Source organism: Trachypithecus francoisi, unplaced genomic scaffold (assembly GCF_009764315.1).
Source record: "Trachypithecus francoisi isolate TF-2019V2 unplaced genomic scaffold, Tfra_2.0 Lachesis_group0, whole genome shotgun sequence".
NCBI lineage: Eukaryota > Metazoa > Chordata > Mammalia > Primates > Cercopithecidae > Trachypithecus > Trachypithecus francoisi.
Genome location: NW_022681453.1, coordinates 145718790 through 145738608, shown reverse-complemented (window position 1 = coordinate 145738608; position 19819 = coordinate 145718790). Strand labels below are relative to the sequence as shown.

The 19819-nt window shown below is 35.1% G+C and overlaps 1 pseudogene; it reads right to left on the bottom strand.

Annotated features, from left to right (window-relative positions):
• Nucleotides 1-614: 614 nt before the first annotated feature.
• On the bottom strand, nucleotides 615-1625 carry LOC117077480 (annotated as a pseudogene).
• Between the last annotated feature and the right edge of the window lie 18194 nt (nucleotides 1626-19819).

Below are 19819 nucleotides of genomic sequence, written 5' to 3'. Positions count from 1 at the left end.
TCTATAATTTTACCTGGTACAATTATTCAATTTAGATATATTGCATAGGATGTTCCAACAATCACTTTTATAATCATTAATTCCATGATTTTGCTTGGGTAATCTCTTTTAATGGTAAACTTCGGGTCACAACAGTAACTATCAATTCAACTACACCAAGGTTTCTAAAGACAATGGCTTCTCCACCCAAGCAGGTTGTGTGTAAATTCCAAATAGAACCTGGCATCACTGTGAAGGAATTCTAACTTCACACTGTTCAGGAAATTTACCAAGATGACTTCAGAGTAGACTAACTTTACACAGCACATTAAAAAAAAGACATTCATTCTGTGTTATGATTAGACTATTAACATTTAGCAATCAACAGCCTGGGTGCAAATATATGTGTGTGTGTGTGTGTGTGTGTATACATATACATATATAACCTTTGTTGGAATGCTTTATACTTTCCACAGAACAGAAACTAAAATAACCTGTTATACAATTAGTCACAAATATAGTCCTCGAGGTTTTTGCCCATACACATGAGTATTTATTTAAAATATGTCTTCTCTGTACAGCTAGGCCCTGCCACCACTGTGCTTGGCTGAGTTCACAAAAATGTTATAACCTGTAGCTTCCCTGTCACTTCTCTGGCTTTCCTCTCCTGCTAAGCTTTGTTTCCTAATTAAAATCTTCTGCCACTGCCATAGCTACTGCTGTTACTGGAACTGCCATAGCTACCTAGGTTTAGTGGTTTGGCAAAGTATTGGCCTCCACCATCATAGGAGCCAGAGCTTCTGTCTCTAAAGTTTCCTCCCATCAGGGTCCAAAATTTGAAGACTGATTGTTGTAATTGCCAAAATCATTGTAGCTTCCACCACCTCCAAATTGCTTCCATCATTACCAAATCCGTTATAGCCATCCCCCCTGCCACCATATCCACCACCACCACGGCTGCCACCAAAGCCACCATGACCACTGAAGTTCCCTCCATGACCAAAGCTGTCATTCCCACCGAAACCACCTGCACGACCACAACCAAAGTTTCCAGAACCACTTCGACCTCTTTGGCTGGAAGAAGCACTAAGCCATCTCCTGCTTTGACCGGGCTTTCCTAACTTCACAATTGTGGCCATCACAGTATGGTATTTCTGAACGACAGCTTATCCACGGAGTCATGGTCATCAGTGGTTACAAAGTCAAGCCCCTTTTCTTGCCATTGCCTCAGTCAGTCATCATTTCAGTCACTTCAATTTTTCTACGCTGTTCAAAATCATCTCTTAGGTGATGCTCTTCAGCATCTTCTTTAATACCACCAACAAATATCTTTTCCACAGTTAAATGTGCACCTGGTCTTTGAGAATCTCCTCTTGAGACAGCTCTCTTTGGTTCCACAATTTTCCATCCACCTTGTGTGGTCCTGCATTCACGGCTGCATCCACCTCCTCCACAGTGGCATAGGTGGCAAACCCAAAGCCCATGGCGTGCTTGGTGTTTGGTTCTCTCATTACCACACAGTCTGTGAGCGTTCCTCATTGCTCAAAATGGCTCCTCAGGTTCTCATCAGTAGTTTCAAAACTCAGCCCTCCAATGAAGAATTTCCTCAGCTGTTTAGGCTCTTTAGGAGACTCTGACTTAGACATGATGACAGGGAGAAGAGAAACTTCAACGATGCTTCCTTGGCAGTATCCACAGTCAGAAAGGAGCAAGTTGATGAACATACCTCAGCAATATTTCTTAATGTTTGAAAAAGTTATGTGTTTTCACAGATTATTTTTTCTCTCCTATTAAAAATTTCATTTAGAGCTTTTTTTTCAAGTGTTTCTTTCAAACTAGTGCTGATTTTCAGTAAAACTATGGCTATTATTTCTACTTTAACAGGCAATGTTTTCACACATCACTTTCTCAGAGTCTATATATTGATGAATTTTAAAGAAAATCTTTTAGCTATCTCTTAAGAAAAACAATATTAAAACTGAGGTGACTGACCAGGCACAGAGGCTCATGCCTGTAATGCCAGTACTTTGGGAGGCCAAGTCAGGAGGATTGCTTTAGGCCAGGAGTTTGAGACCAGCCTTGACAACATAGTGAGACTCTGTCTCTACAAAAAAATAAGAAAAATTAGCCAGTTGTGGTAATGTGCATCTGTAGGCCTAGCTACTCAGGAGAGAAGATCACTTGAACCCAGGATTTTGAAGTCATATGAGCCATGATCATGTCACTGGATCCCAGTGTGGCCAAAAGAGAGAGACCCTGTCTCTAAAAGACAAAACAAAACAAAATCACAAAAAACTAAGTGATTAAAGACTACAAATTGGAAGAAAATATATTCAAGCCTCCAAATGAAGATAAGACACTCAGTGACTTAAAACACGGACAGGTATGGGAAGCACAGATAGGCAAAAGGACCTTTGAGCCATTGCTCAAAAACACACAACTTGTTTTATTGAATAAATCACTATTTTTTGAAGTTTAAAATGTGTCATGTTAGGCACAGTTGGAAAATTTGAATATATATATATATATATATTTTTTTTTTTTTTTTTTTTTTTGAGACGGAGTCTAGCTCTGTCGCCCAGGCTGGAGTGCAGTGGCCAGATCTCAGCTCACTGCAAGCTCAGCCTCCCGGGTTTACACCATTCTCCTGCCTCAGCCTCCCGAGTAGCTGGGACTACAGGCGCCTGCCACCTCGCCCGGCTAGTTTTTTTGTATTTTTTAGTAGAGACGAGGTTTCGCCGTGTTAGCCAGGATGGTCTCGATCTCCTGACCTTGTGATCCGCCCGTCTCGGCCTCCCAAAGTGCTGGAATTAAAGGCTTGAGCCACCGCGCCCGGCCGAAAATTTGAATATTTTAAAAGTATTTCAGGTCATTTTGCATTTTTATTCCAGAAGCAAACACAAATACTTTAATTTGATGTTGAAAAACCATAATGGGCACAAATCTCAATCCTTTTAGCAAAGATTAGATGTTTAGATTTAGTGTGTAGGAAAAGCAAGAGAAAAAATAATTTTTTAGTGTATCAAACTGTTATTTTTTTATTTTTCTTCAAGAGTATTAAAGGTTTTCACTATGGAATCTCTAGTTCAATGATATCTGAATTACCAGAAAAATATATGTAAAGTCACTGGAGGACTTTGAAAGCAAAGATATGAGATACAAACCCATTTTAAGCCTGCAGATGACCTGAGGGTTTATAGAACATTATTCAGTAATGTTTAGTATTTCATTGTGCCAGAGTTTCCTTAGAAAACGTTTACGCAGTGTAAATGGCACATCCAGGAGAGAACTGTAGCTGTTCACAAACGAAGTTGGATTTACCTTTTTAGTAACTTAAAAATTCCCAAATTCTAACCATTTTATGATTTTAAAATACCAATGCTCATCTCCAACAGTCACAGAGTTACTGAGGATTAAGTGTTGAAAAACGTTGTGCTAGGATTTTGAAAGGTGCTTCAATTCATTTTTTGGACATTTCTATCTCTGGGGAGACAGTGGGGAAGAACAGTGTTGTTGAGAGACAGAGATAGTGACTGCAGATGGCAGGATGAGCAGGGAGGAGACTGCCCATATCCTAAAGAGAAACTGAGTGAAAATAATGGCTGAACCTCTTGGAAAGGGACCAGCTTTCACATTTCTAAGTAAGATTTACAAGACTTAATTACGACCTTCTGTGAGAAGTAAGGAAGTAGACAGAATCAAGTATAATTTCAGAATTTTATTTTGGAAGAGAAGATATTTGATTGGGCTACTATATTGAAAAAATAAAAGAAATGAAAGGAAGGGGATAAATGAGAAATTTCTATTTGGACATAATTTTTTAAAGATGTTCTGAATGGGGATGGCTAATGAGCAATTGGATAGGTACAGAATAGTTTTAAAGGAAAGTGTATTTTGATATAAGAGTTGAGAAAGTATAGAAATCAGTAAATATATTATTATCTCAAGTGCAGCAGTGAAGAGAAATAAGAAAGGGAGTTACAAGTAAAGGCTGTTTTGTTTTGTTTGTTTTGTTTCTATTTGATTTGGGTGTTGTGGAAGGCAGAATTCTAAGATGATCCCCAATGAATCTCACACTTGCATAATCCCCTGGTATTCAAGTGTGAATAGAGCCAGACAGTACAATGATATGGTGCTGTCCTGATTATGTCACATGGTACTTTATATGGTAACAAGATTATTGGGGGTGGGTCTGACCTAATCAGGGAAGCCTTTTGGATGCACAGTTTCTCCAGCTGTCCTCCAAAGAGAAAGTCAGAGAGATGACTTTCAATTTGCCTGGAAAAAAAATCAAACATCCACCTGTGGAGAGGTCACATGGCAAGGACCTGGAGGCAGCCTCTAGGAACAGCCTCTAGTCATCAGCCAACATGAAAGCAGGGACCTCAGTACTACAACGTCAAAGAACTAAATGTTCCCAACAACCTGAATAAGCTTGGAAGAGAATCCTGAGGCTCACATGAGATGGCAACCTTGACTGACAACTTGATTTCAGTCATGAGAGACCCTGAGCAGAGAACCTCACCAGGCCATGTGAGACTCGGGTCCACATCAATGGTAAGATATGAATTTGTGTTTGGTTTAAGCTGTTGAGTTCGTGGTAATTGTTATGCAGCAATATAAAGCTAATAGAGGTGTTTTGTGTCTGTTTTATTTTTACTCTACGGTGGAGGGTGAGGAAAAGGCTCAGAATGAAAGAAAGACATTAAAGATGTTGAAAATCCATAATGGGCACATAATGCAATGAACTTGGACTTGGGTCTTTCTTTGAGGAAACGAGGGATAGAGAATATGTGCTTTCTGCCGGGCGCAGTGGCTCACGCCTATAATCCCTGCATTTTGGGAGGCCAAGGCGGGCAGATCGTGAGGCCAGGAGATCAAGACCATCCTGGCTAACATGGTGAAATCTCGTCTCTACTAAAAATACAAAAATCAGCAGGGCATGGTGGTGAGCACCTGTAGTCCCAGATACTGGAGAGGCTGAGGCAGGAGAATGGCGTGGACCCAGGAGGCAGAGCTTGCAATGAGCCAAGATCTGGCCACAGCACTCCAGCCTGGGCGACAGAACGAGACTCCGTCTCTAAAAGATAAAACAAAATAAAATTTAAAAAGAGACAATATGTGTTCTCTTTCTCTCTCTCTTGCTATATATATATATAGAGAGAGAGAGAGATAAATAAATATTCATGTGTACTACTGGAAAGTGAAGGATGAGCAGTCACAGATAATTCTGGTGGATCTATTTTCCCTATCAAGTGTGAGAGGAGGGCGTATGGTTAAGATTGGAAACTTGTGGCAGAGACACAGAGATGACTTTTGGTCTATAGAGTCGGGTATCTTTCTTCTAGAGGAAATCCTGTGGAAAAGCCAGGTCTCTCCAATCTTTCAGAATGAAGATCTCCAAAAGAGAGTGAGTTATTGAAGAATTGGGTTATTCGATCTATACTGCATGGCTACATTCATGTTTGCGTCTTATTTTAAGAATTCATGGTGGAAATAGGGAGTCACTTTATTAGCATATTCTAGGTCTCATATTATTTCCCCTAAAACTTCACCACACTGAATTTTAGGAAGATAAAGAAGAAAATGATAGGGCATTGAGCAAGTGACCTTCTTCTGTTTTGTTCACCTTGATTTATGCATTCTTTAGGATTTGACTGGAGAAAGGTGATCTCTTTTCTTCAGATACATCTTATGGCTTGTCCATAAAACGTGTCTGACCATGTTATCTTCTTTGGGAGGAGATTATAATTACTAATTCAATTATTTGTTGGTTATTGATATACCCTGGTTTTTCTATTTCTTCTTGATTCAATGTTAGAAATTTATGGTTATCTATAAAATAATCCATTGCATCTAAGCTTCCAATTTACAGTGATCAAGTTATTGACCATGATTTTATAGCTTTTTAAAAATCTAGATTCCGTTTGTAATTACACCCTCATTTTTGTTCCTAATATTATTTATATGTGCCTTTGTTGTTATTCTCTTGAGTGATCTTGCCTGAATTTTAATATTATTTTATTCTTTTTAAGGAACTTCTTTTTGAGCATTTCTTAATTTCTGCCATTTTTCTTTTTCTTTCCCTCTTTTATTTACTTTGAATTTCTCTATAGTTATTTGTTTGTTTGTCTTTTTCTTCTGTCTTTTATATGTAAATATATTTATTTTCAAGTAGTTTAGGAGAGTCTCATGTTTCCAAGATTAAGGGAAGGGAAGGTTTGCTGTGGTTTCATTTTTTTATTTCTTATTTTTTTTTACATCATTGTAGTAAATTAATGTAGCCTACAGAGTAGTTATTTTTGGAATCTTTCTGAGATTTCTACATGGTCTAAAAGGTGTTCTATTTTAGTAATGTTCCATGTCTTTTTGACAAGAACGCATTTTCAATTTGTGGGATGGAAAACTGTAAGATATGTATTATATCAAACTCACCAATGTTAAACTTTTCTGATTGTGTCTGCTTGATTTTGTCAATTTCTATACAGTAGTGTATGTTAAAATACACTACTGAGGCTGGATTGATAAAATCTTATTTCAAATTAGTCATATTTTATTTTATATATTTAAACCTAAAGTATTAAGTACATAGAAGTTTATAATTAATATAAAATCTTACAAACTGCTTCCCTTATCAGTATGGGATACTACTCTTTATCCCTACCAATGATTTTCCCCTTATATTCTGTTTTATCTAATAAATAATATTGCTATATAATTTGTATTTTAATTAGAGTTACTTGTTATATACATTTTCCCTCACCATATTTTCTTATATTACCATGTGTCATTTTTTTTCTTAGCTGTGTCTTTTGAAAACATACTAAATCAAGCAGACACAAATGAGAAGAGTTTAACAACATAGGTGAGTTTGATATACTATATATCTTACAATATTCTGTCCTGGAAATAGAAAATGTGTTCTTGTCAAACGCACATTGAACGTTACAAGAAAATGGAACACGTTTTAGATTACATAGAAATCTCAGAACATTCCCTAAAATAACTACTCTGTAAGCTACGTTAATTAGCTACAATGATATAAAATAAAACATAAAAAATTAGTAGTTTTTAATAAGTGAATCCAATTCCAATTTTCTCTGCATATTTTCTTTATGTTTGAATAGAATTTTATTTCTACTCTCTGCTGATATTGATATAAATTGTCATATTTTATCATAAAAGTATAATTAAAAATTATTCTTTAAATTGGTCGATATATTTATTTATTTGGAAATCACTCTCTTGGTTATTTGGAATACATCAGTGAACAAATAAGACACAAAAATCCCTGTCCCCATGGAGCTCACTTTCTGATTAATACTAATAGCTATGAGATTGTGCTCTATTCTAAGTGCTTTATATATGCCACATCTTTTATTCCTCATAATAAACCTATGAGATAATTACAGATAAAGTAACACTAACATAGATGAATAAAGTACCCAGCCAGATGGAGACAGCCAGGATTTAAATGGCCATGCAATCTGACTTCTAAGATTTACCCCTCAATCACTCCATTGAACACTACTTAAAGTTGAACAATTTACAAGCAGTATATTTCTGTTTATGTAAACTGTTTGATACGTTATTCAAAGCAACCAAGTGCAGGTCGTAACTTTTTAAAAAGTAGAATTCTATATTATAAGGTTATGTACAGAACTTAATAATTGATAATAAAAGAGTAACACACTTTATTATTTATTCACTGTATGTGGGAAATGCAATTTTACAATCTCATGTTTTCCAAATACAATACTTAATGGGTGCAACAAACTCTTAGAGCAAGGAACAGTTGCCCTTGATTAAATACAGCTTTTGAAAGATATGAGCAGATCTTGTTAGAAGTCTGCCCTATGACTCTCCTTCTGAATATGGGCATATTTATATTAGTGGGAATGGAATGTCTGAGATTTGAGAACAGAACCCAAGTGCATAGCTGTGCTTACACTTACATTGCATTATTTCCTATGTTATATTCTCCCACATTGAATACAGATAATAGGTTATTTCAAGCATATATACTAATATTTTATTACTGTTATTCCTGCTTCCTCACATCCTGTCTTTCTTGTCTTCTTTGACTCTCCTGTGTGACCTCCTCACTATAGGGCTGTGAGGTATTAGTGAGACAGACAGCTTTACAGACTGTTTCATGAGATTCCCATAGTTTTAAAATCCACATAAAAAGCGCAGAACTTAGAATAAGCTATGGAAAAAGGAGAGTATGTGTTATAATTCAACGTAATCATAGTAAAACCGAAGAGACCATTTTTGTTGTTATTGCTCCTGCTCTATGCTAGACACTGCCTTAATAGGTGCTCAAGGTGTATTTGTTCTTATTTCCTGTAATATAACAAACTATTTGGTGTATTTCATAAATTTCATAAACAATTAAGAAAAACAAAAGTTTGAGATGTTCCTCTAGGTTTATTTTTGATAACACGGTATTTCAAGTTGGCATCATAATTCACGCCTTTGATATGAACCATTTTAAATATTTTCCAGTAAAATTCTCAATTTCTAGAATATTCTCCGAATAAAAATGACCTGCAAAAAAATTCTTAAGATATAAAGTAGTGGTTAAAGATCAACCATTCAGCATAGCAAAATAAAATCAAGTTCTTGATGTCTCTATATTTTGCTAATTTACCCATCTCTCATCTCATAATGGTAGTTAACAAAAAGAGAACAGCAAATGTTACCAAATAGAACCTGACACATCATACTCAGCAAGAAGATAATTATAAACTTTCCAAATTTATGCATTTATAACAAGCACTTTAATGGGTCAAAATAGTCAATTGCTAAAGAGTAAATCCAAGAGGCTTAGACCACTTACAGAGTGGAATCAGAATGGCATAAGTCAGCAGAGGGGTATGGACTTCTTAGCACGAGAGACCAGAAAAAACAAAAACTACGAAAGGATGCCCTCTGGGGAAGCTCTCGCCCATTCGGGCCTGCTATCTGGTTAGAGTAAGCCAAAACTCAAAACTTTGGTTTCCAACCTTTGACCCTGGACATATGGAAATGCAATTTGAGTCAAACAGAAGGAAGTTTTCTATTTCAAAAACTTCGTGGGCGGGGGCGGGGAATAAAAAGCTTTAAGCATCTAGCATCTATTCTGCTAGCAAAAGCTACTAATATGTATGCACTTAGATGGAACTCTAAAATATGGAATATTTGATTAGGAAACAGATGCCTCAGAACCTTAATACTGGCAGATTGTTCATTTCTAGTTATGGATTTAGACAATGGCTAATATAAGCAAAAATAACTTAGTACTTTGATGCTCTTTAATGTCCAAATTTAACAGACATCCTCCAATTTCAGAATTTAAATAATAAATATGCTGAAGCATTTTTTAATCAAGACACACTTGCATAACACATATATATTTGATACAATGTGCATTTTACCTGCAACAAAATTGTAGTCATTATATTACATTTCAAAACATAACAAAAATGTGATAGTGGCTTTACTCTACTTGGATTCTATTAAAAATAAAAAGTTATGTTGTGAACTAAATTATATGAGGAATATCTTTTTTCTTTTATAAATAAAAATTATTTGTTATGGCATATTAAATTTTTGTTTGATCACCTCTAAACATTTAGCCACATAAAGATAACATAGCAAACGGAGAAAAACGCAAGCTTTAGGTCATAGACATTTGATCTTAGTCATTCAGATACTTGTTAGCTGTGAAATCTTGGAAAAGTTATTTAGCTTTTCTGAGCCCAGCTTCCTCATCTGTAATAGGCATTTTGCTGTAAGTATATATCATGATTATTGTGTGAAGGAACAGCGATCTATGTAGAGCATAGAGTAGACCCTTAATAAATGCCATCATCATAATTATCTTTATCAACTTTATTATTAACATGTTAGAAAATCCATCCAGTGGGACTAGATAAGTTCCAGAATTTTTAATTGCTCATGCAAATCTAAGTAGTGGCTGTGATCTTAATAATTCTTACAGCCCCAGGGGTCATGGCAGCAATGTAAAAGAGAAATTCTCTCCTTTGTGCACAGAAACCACACACAGGGATAATTGAATGTTGGTCAGTTAAAAAAAAATCTAGAAAATTCTTATGGTATTTGATTAAATTATATAGCATAAAACTGTATCTATCCCTATTATGAATATTAACTATCATGTGGTAAATGTTAACCATTAGTAACAGGTCTATTCATGACTTACACTTAAAACTATTCTTTCATCACCATAGAAAAGACATTATATTACCACGTAGTTTGCCAAAATGAATTGACTTGGAAATAAAGCAATTTCTATTTGTAGTCTGTTTATTTCTTTTCATGGGACTGACTAGATATTTTCTGTGTGTATGTGGTTTGTGCTTTTCTGCCAAGATTTCTTTGGAAGATTTTGATCCATGCTAGGAATTCATACTTAGCTATGTGGCAAGAATTCAAAATATTTACACATTCCAAACATTTTATGTACTTCAAAGAAGCACTATTCTTATTTGTGTTTTGATGTTACCTGTTTTAACAAAAAGTAATTTGTATTTATATCAATTATTGCTTAAAAATGAAATTTTAAATATATTCTGATACTATCTACACAATTGTTAATATTTGAAGTATATTTTGACATATAAATGCTTTCCCCAGCCCGTATTTTCTGGTCTATGTAAAATGAAGTTTATATTTATACAGGTACATTAATTCCAGAATTTATAATTATAATATTTTTAAATCATTTAAAATAGATAACTAAAAAGAGAAAAATGAAGTCAACACCCCATGCAGTATACCTACTGTTTTATGGAAGCAAATGAATAGCTAAAGTACCAGTTGCCAAATACACTCTTGTGAATCTGGGCTTATACATCGTTGGGAGGGCACATAACTATAGTTTCTATAAAAAGTGCACACTTTCATTTTCAGTCTCCACATTTTTTATTATCAATACAGGAGTACAGGAGCAAACTGATTTTGGTTTCTTTTATTTTCTGTTACTTTTCCTTCTTTCTTTCTTTTAAAATCTCATGCCTATGTTTTCTTTCCTCTGAAGTTCACACAGCATAGTGCTTCCTGAAAATGCACATGTAATTACCATTAGCTATAATGGAACTTGCACACATCAAGTAGAGAACTGACCCTGCTACATAGTATATTTCTTGTGTGGGATTGTGAGCACTTGGTCTACCTTATGACAAACCCCTTGACAAGTTCTTTGGGCACTTTGTTTATTATCAGAGAAGGCCATTCACATCTTGGACACGCAGAAACAGACCCCTTCCAGATGGCTACCTGTCTTTGCACATGGCCAAAATATGGAGCTTCCCTTTCCCATGTAGACAAATGTTTTTACAAGCATTCTTGATTGTGCCTTGTGGAAAAATTCAAACATGGATAAAAAGCAATTGGTGTACTTACAAGTGTAAAAGAAAATGTGGTACGTATGTAGTTTATGGTTCTTCTAGTACTTATCATTGACTGGGAACTAGGAACAATCATTTTGTCAAATTTAGAACCCAATTAGATCTTGTACTCTAAATTTAGAGCCAGCTTCTAGCCTCTGGGGTTCCATTTCCAATATTCAATATCAGATACTCTGCATTTATCACAGAAATAACAAGGCAATAGAAATGATTGTATTCTACAATGTGTATGCTACATTCCACATTTGTGTGATTGTATAGTTATTCCTGACAATGAGGAAACTGATGCATACTGTTTTAGAACCATTTAAATGAATATCTAAAGCCACGCAAGTCGATGGCATAGCCTATTCTAAATTTAATGGCAACAATGATTGATCCTGTTTGCTGACTCTTGATTGCTAAATACTCCTTGCTGTGGTAGAAGAGATCCCAACCAGGATTCTCACAACAGCTGTGCTCTTCTAAACAGTTGATTTCTGTTAGATATGGGGAAAGAAAAGAGGTGTATTATATGGACTGTGATGATTAATTTTATGTGTCAATCAGCTTGGCTAGGCCATAGTGTCCACATACTTGATTAAACACTATTCTAGATATTTCCATGAAGGTACATATTTAGATGAGTTTAACATTTAAATCAGTCCAGTTTAAGTAAAGCAAATTATCCTCCAAAATGTGGGTGGAAGGTCTTAATAAAAACAGACTTCTCACAAAGAAAAAGGAATTCGACTAGCTGACTGCCTTCAGACTCAAACTGCAGAATCAACCCTTTCCTGGCTCTCCTACCTGCAGCCTACCTGCACATTTTGGACTTACCAGCCTTCACAATTAGGGAAGCCAATTCCTTAAAATCTCTCTCTCTCTCTCTCTCTCTCTCTCTCTGCGTGTGTGTGTGTGCGCGCGTGTGTGTGTATGTGTGTGTCTCACTCGTGGTCTATCTATCTATCTATCTATGTATCTATCTATCTATCTATCTGTCCATTCTATTGGTTCTTTTCTCTGGAGGACCCTGAAGAGTCTTGAACCATGGGTTATCAAGTCTTTTTCACTTTTCCCCTGGTAGACTACTTCATTTTAAACTCACTTCAGGGACCTATCACCTACAATATAGAACTGTGAATTCTACTCAAAGAGAAGTGTCTAAGATACTCAAAAGTTTACCTGAAAAGACTTAAAATTTTAAAAAAATTACAATTGTATTTCATAATAACAGCCACAAGGTACAAGCCTATTTAAAGTCAACAACAAGAACAACCACTACATAGAGTTCAAACTTACCAGTGCTTTCCAGAATTTAACTGTGTGATAGATAAAAAGTTTTGCTGAACAGGAACTCAACCACAAAAAGAAAGGAAGGAGGGAAGGAGAGAAGGGAGAAAAGAAAAAAAAGAATACTTCAACAAAGCAACTATACGGTTGAGATCTAACTGAACCAATATTTTTCAGTACTCATTTTAGAAAAATCGATTGCTGAAATATTCAGTCAATCTAATATTCACAAGTGTCAATCCAATGTATGGTATATAATAAAGACATCAAAATATCATTGACATTAAGTTCTTCAAGACAATCAACACCAGAATTGAAATAACATGATTATATCCTCATCATTGCTAATATTCGGTCTATGTCCCTCTTAATATATAGAGATAGATACAGATATTCTCATACAAAATACCATGCTGGGCACTGATGATACAATAGTGAACCAGAGAAATAGTCTCTGTCCAAAGAGATTTTACAGTCTGCTAGGAAATACAGAAAAACAAACACAAAATCACTTTACAGTGAGAGAAAGTGTTATAATTTGAAACTCGGACTGTATTGGGGGTACAGTGGAGACATAGATAATCTGATCTTGGTCATCAAGAGAGGAAGTCTAAGAAGAGAAGTAAGCAAGCAGATGTTAGACAGTAGAGAAGAAGTTAAATGTTGAGGCAAATTTCATTGATAAAGATGAGCTCAATTATCCAAGTACACATTTTCTCCTTTTCTGTTTAAAGGCTCTGCATTATCAAGGAATTTCTTATGATCACTTTGTATGTGGGAATCCAGTCTTTGTATTTGTGTGCCCAACTGTGACACATTAAAAAAAATGAAATGTGGTGTATAAGTGCTTAAAAGTTGGCATGATGTTATGATACTGTCATTTGTAACTCCAACCACAGAACACTGTCAATGATACAGGCTAGTGAAAAGGAACAAAGGAAGTGATTATGCAGACATTATTTGTGTTTCTTTTTGGAATGCAGCCAGAGATAAACACAGCCACACAGAAACTCTACATTGACAAAACCTCGCTGCCTCAGCGTTGTGACTAGAACTAGCAAAGAGAAAAATCGAGACTAGCTTCTCCCAAACGACTTTCTATGGGATCAATATGTGTTCCAGAAAAACAAACCAACAACACGGCAAGGGAACCTGATACTAGTAACATTATTTCTCTTCAAACAAACAAAAAACCCAACGCCAAAATAAGTGTTATGTAGATGGGCTCAAAAAATGACATGTATTTAGATGGTTATTTATGGAAAAATTCCCTGAGATGTGTCACTGTAGAGAAACCTAGAAAATTACGTGAGCAATGTATGAAGCATGGCATTCAAATTGCCCAGTTACACATGGGCAGTATAGTCCAATAACCATCTCATTGTATATCATCTTTTAAAAGACTATTGATCCATATTGTGTATTTGTGATATATCTGGTGCTTACTGCATATTGAACATTTAAATTAAAGCTGGTGTCAACATATGAAGCTGTGTGTGTGTGTGTGTGTGTGTGTGTGTGTGTGAAAAACCTTTTTGCTTGTTCCTTTATGCAAGCAGGCATTAGAGTTCATGAGTCTTTGCTCTGTGGGAAATACATGATTGTTTTAAGTTTAACATCAAATAAGTTAAGGAAATACTGTTATGAATAATCTGAATAATAATAATTTACTAGTAGATAATTAAAACAGATCAAATTTAGACTAGGCATCAGGGATTCCATTATTTACATCATGTCAAAGAAATAAGCTAATCAAATATTGCTATTTTTATAAGAAGGGAAAGCATACATTTTTATTATCTTATATGTGAAACAACACAAGTAAGTCACGTGATAAAAGCTAAAGAGCTAATTAACTCTCTGTACATGGGCAAGGGTATGATGAATTTCTATTCTGTTCTTTTTTATTGTTTAAAGTAGGCCCATTTCTGAAAATTGAGTGAGTTCCCATTTGGAACCTCACAAAGTGTTAGTCTTTCTCTATTATAGTCAGCAAATAGAAAAACAGAATATGTCATATGATATTACCATGCATGATTACATAAATATACGATATGCTATTATAAGAGATGGTAGCACAGCATCTCGCATGTCATAAGCATTCAGTAACTCTATGAATAAATGAAAGAAGAGATTAACGAAGGTATGAGGTAAATGAATGCAATGGAAAGGGTGTAGGGATTTAAGTCAAAAGTCTCACTTGGATTCAGGGTCTAGTTCCACTTGCCATAGTATCTTAGGAAAGACATTTCACATCTCCGGACTTCTTCGGAGTGAGTATTTTTACAAGAATCAAGAGATGATATGTAACTGTATAATGGTGATTTACTGCTGCTATCATTATTATTAATAGCAATAGTTTTAATAGCAGGGTTCTAAGTTGCTGCAATAAAGAAAGAAAAGTTTGAATTTTAGTATTACAATGTTAAAAAACAAAGGTATTTTTAGGGAGGTGGTACATAATTAGGAAGAATTCTAGTTTAGAGGGCCCACAGCCCCAGGCTTCATGCAAGGTAGTCCTGAGTATCAAAAACACAAAGAAACAAATATGTTTAAGAGCATGGTTTATGAACACTAACTAAAACCTGAAAACAGTCCACATTTCCATGTAAAGGAGAAATTATTGTATGTTCGTATAATGAAATAATATTCAGCTATATTTGCTGATATATAAAGCACAAAATAACCCATGTTGTATTCATATTATTCCATTGTATTATTTTATATAAAGTGTGTTATTGTTGATATAGCAATATAGTGGAATAATACAATTGTTTGTGTATGGCTTATCTTGTTCAGCCTAATATTTCTGAGATTTTCCAATGTTGCTTTAGTTATGTGGGTTTGAAGTCTGACACAGGACTAAAATCACAATATCAACAAATCTTGTTCCTTTCTGGAAGTTCTAGGGGAGAATTTTTTTTTTTTTTTTTTTTTAACCTTTCCAACTCTTAGCATCCAACCACATTCCTGGGCTTATGACCCACATCCTTCAAAGCCAGCAACGTTCCATCTCTCTGACCATTCCTTCATAGTCACATTTCCTAGCTTTTTCTAGCTTCCTCTGATGCTCTTTTCTAGCTTCCTCTTCCATTTTTGAAGATCCCGTATAGGTTAAGAAATCGAGGCCATCCTGGCCAACATGGTGAAACCCCGTCTCTACTAAAAATACAAAAGCTTAGCTGGGCATGGTGGCACACGCCTGTAGTCCCAGCTACTCGGGAGGCTGAGGCAGGAGAATTGCTTGAACCTGGAAGGCGGAGGTTGCAGTGAGCGGATATCATGCCACTGCACTCCAGCCTGGTGACAGAGCAAGACTCCAATTAAAAAAAAAAAAAAAAGAACACCCCTGTGTTTTCATGAGCCCATTCAGACAATCTTGTGTAATCTCTATATTTTAAGGTCAGCTGATTAGTCATCTTAATCCCACCCTTAATTCTCCTTTGCCCTTTAGCCTAACATATTCACAGCTTCCAGGGATTAGGATGTGAACATCACTGGGGGATCAGTATTCTATCTACCTAACTTGCGCATAAAAGACCTTGCAAACTGTCAATTCATTTACATTGCCACTCAACAGTCTACAGAGACAGTGTGTTTGTATATATTTCAACTACCAGGAATAGAAAATGAAAATTTAAAAATTAGAGTATTTCATCTCCTTTACAACTTTTTAAAATAAGGTGACGTGAAGCACTGGAAAAATACCTTTAAACTTCAGGGATTGATTAAATATAATCAAAGACATGTCTCTAAATACTGAGGCTAATGCCACTGTAAAGAAAAAGGTGTGCCAGCTAAATTTTGGGAAAAAGCCAGAAGTATTCTTTGTGCTATATACAAAAAAATAATTTGAACTTGTCAGCAAGAGATAATAAGAGATAAACTTATCAAACAAAAGTCTTAATAGCAAAGGCATTCTTTAGAACAATTCAAAGATTATACTGAATATTTTCTAGATCTGTCCAAGATAGAACATCTTGATGAAACACACGTCAAATTTGATCTTCTAACCATTTGGACACAATTTGGGAATCTCAACTAACTGATATTAAAGGAAAGAATTTTAAAATAGACAAGGCATGCGATACATTAGATGACCTAAGCAAATATAACTATTTTTAAACAAAAAAAGGACTTTTTGTCTTTGGCACACAATAAAATTAATTTTGAATGAATTTTATTCATGATTATGTAGTATAAGTTTTTGCTTGAAGTTAGAGATGCTAGCAAAATCTTACAAAAAATCCCAAACAGAAAATACTTCTTAACTTTAGGAAAAGAGTTCTTTAAAACAAACAAAAAACCTACTTGTAAAATATGCAACAAAAGTGACATTCCAATACAAGAACATTAGTTAAAAACTTCGTATGACTATGAAAGATTCTTGTAAAATAAAATCAAAACTAATTTCTATAGAAACCAGTTTAGATCAAGGATTAATCTCAGTTGAAAATAAATTGAATAAATTGAGCAACATATTGCTGCTTTTAGTTTTCTTTATTGTATTTCAACAATAAAATATCTAAAAGTAGAAGAACTTAAGAAAGGACTTAAGAAGAAGTTCTTAAGAAGAACTTAAGAACTGTAGGGATCTAGATATTGTTTTAAGAGATGTTTGGAAACATTATATAAATGGTAATATCATATGGTAAAATGAAGCTTGTCTTATTCCATTTGGGCTACCGTAACATAATACCATAAACTGGGCAGCATATAAGCAACAGAAATTTATTTCTCTCAGTTATTAAGGCTGAGATGTACAAAATTAAGGCATCAACAGATGTGGTGTCTCAGGGCCACTTTCTGGTTCATAAGTGCCACTTTCTTGTAGCGTCTTCCCATGGTAAAAGGGCAAACAAGTTCTCTTGGGTCTCTTTTAAAAGTACACCAATCACATTATTCAAGGTTCTGTCTTTATAACTTAATCACTTCCCAAAGGCCCCATCTCTTAATAGTGTTTGTTACCTTGGGAGTTAGATTTCAACATATGAATTTTGGAGGAACATATTCAGACCATAGCAAAATTCTTTTGAAATATTTCTGTGACAATGATAATTCATCATATGTAACTTAATTATAATTTTGAATATGACATGTAAAAGTCAACATTTATTTTCAAATATAAATGTTGTTTTAATAATTTTATTTCCTATTTCAGATTCTGTTTTTTCAGCAGAATGAAATTTCCCCATATTGAAGACTGTTTAAAATCTACATTTATTCAAGAAGGATTTTGTAATAAGCAATTGTGTCCATAGAATACAAATTATGTAAAAAATTATTATAACATGATTAATGGCTTTGCTGAACTACAGGTTAAAAAAATTATTTAGAAATATGTAGCAATTTATGAATCCCTTCTTTGTTTCAGTCTCCTCAATAGGCCATCCCAATATGCACAGTAATACTATAACTCAGTATTTTGCTAAATTTCCATCTTATGGAAATATATAAACCACAGCTTTATATATTTTTAATTTTACCATTGTGAATTTTAAGGTAGAGGAATAGAATGTATTTTATTTACCAATTTGTTAGCTTAATTTACAAGTTTTATGTTTTACAACGTATGGTAGTAAGTTTTTACTTGTTTTTATGCCTTAGGCTTGCAAGTATTCGGAGGAACTGGAAAGATGTCATTTAATAATATCTTAAAAAGAGAATCTTTTCTTTAATCATACCTGTCACTCCTTGGCTTGGAGCTTTCATTCTTGCTGCCCTCTCTGTTCTCCAAGTAATGTGAATGTCCCACTCCCTCAGGTCTTTGGAGATTCTGTCTATTGTACCCTCTCTCTACTTCTAAGTCAATGTTTCTCAGTTTTTGTACATTTTGGCCCAAATAATTATTTGTTGTAGGGGACAGGGCTATACTGTGCATTGCAGAATCTTTGGCAGCAGTGCTGGTCTCTACCCAGTAGTTATCAGTAGTATCTGTCCAGTTGTGACAACCAAAAATGTCTGCAGACATTGTCAAATATCACCTGGAGGGCAAAATTGCTCTGGTTGAGAACTGCTGCTGTAACCCTAAACTTATTCCATTATCACCCTCTTAACCTCATATTTTGTCTTTATTTTTATTTTTTGACATACCACTTGTCACTATCTGACATTGTTTATTGCCTGCCCATCATTCCCCATTTCACTAATGGACTTAATGAAGTCAGGGACTTTGTTGTATCTCCAATTTCTAGAACACTGCTATACACACAATAGGTGCTCAGTGATGACTGAGTGAAAAATGGAGGATCCCCAGACATTTTTTTCACCACTCCAAATAGTCAAAATGACACAGCAGCTTCCAAAATTCATTCCACTTAAAACTTTCCTCTACTGAAAGCCCAGATTTCCAGAATGGGGGTAATAGTTAGCTATGGGCATCCTTTTTCAAGTATTTATAGGTAACATATTATATACAATTATATATAATTACATTGTGCATTTAAAAATATATATTGGAAAATAATCCTTGAATGACTGATGAACTTAGCATCTAGTGATAAATTATTTTATTTGCTAAATGAAATATAAAATGTGTAAGAAAAACAATGGAACTTAAGCATTTTATTTATTTATTTTTGAGTCAGAGTCTCATTCTGTCACCCAGGCTGGAGTGCAGTGGAAGGATCTTGACTCACTGAAACCTCCACCGCCTGGGTTCAAGCAATTCTCCTGCCTCAGCCTCCTGAGTAGCTGGATTACAGGCATGTGCCACTATACCTGGTTAATTTTTATATTTTTAGTAGAGACGGGGTTCACCGTGTTGGCCAGGCTGGTCTCAAACTCCTGACCTCAGGTGATCCACCCAACTTAGCCTCCCAAAGTGCTGGGATTACAGGCATGAGCCACCATACCTGGCCAATGGAGCTTAAGCATTTTAAAAATTAATCTCTTTGTGGGTAATTTAATACAAAAGTCATAGATTCTTCCCTAGTCATAATTCATGGACATCACAAGGCCCATATTCCTGAGTAGGAATAATTCATTGAGCATGAATAATATTTTTCCTTGTGGATGAGGTATGTGTTTAGCTCAATTATTAGATATCATAAATTTTTACTCTGTAACTCCATCTTTCTGGCTCCTGAAGTCATTTGAATGGAGCCCTGATTTAGAGGTTCCATAAAGAAAGCCCAACTACTAGCAAAGTCCTC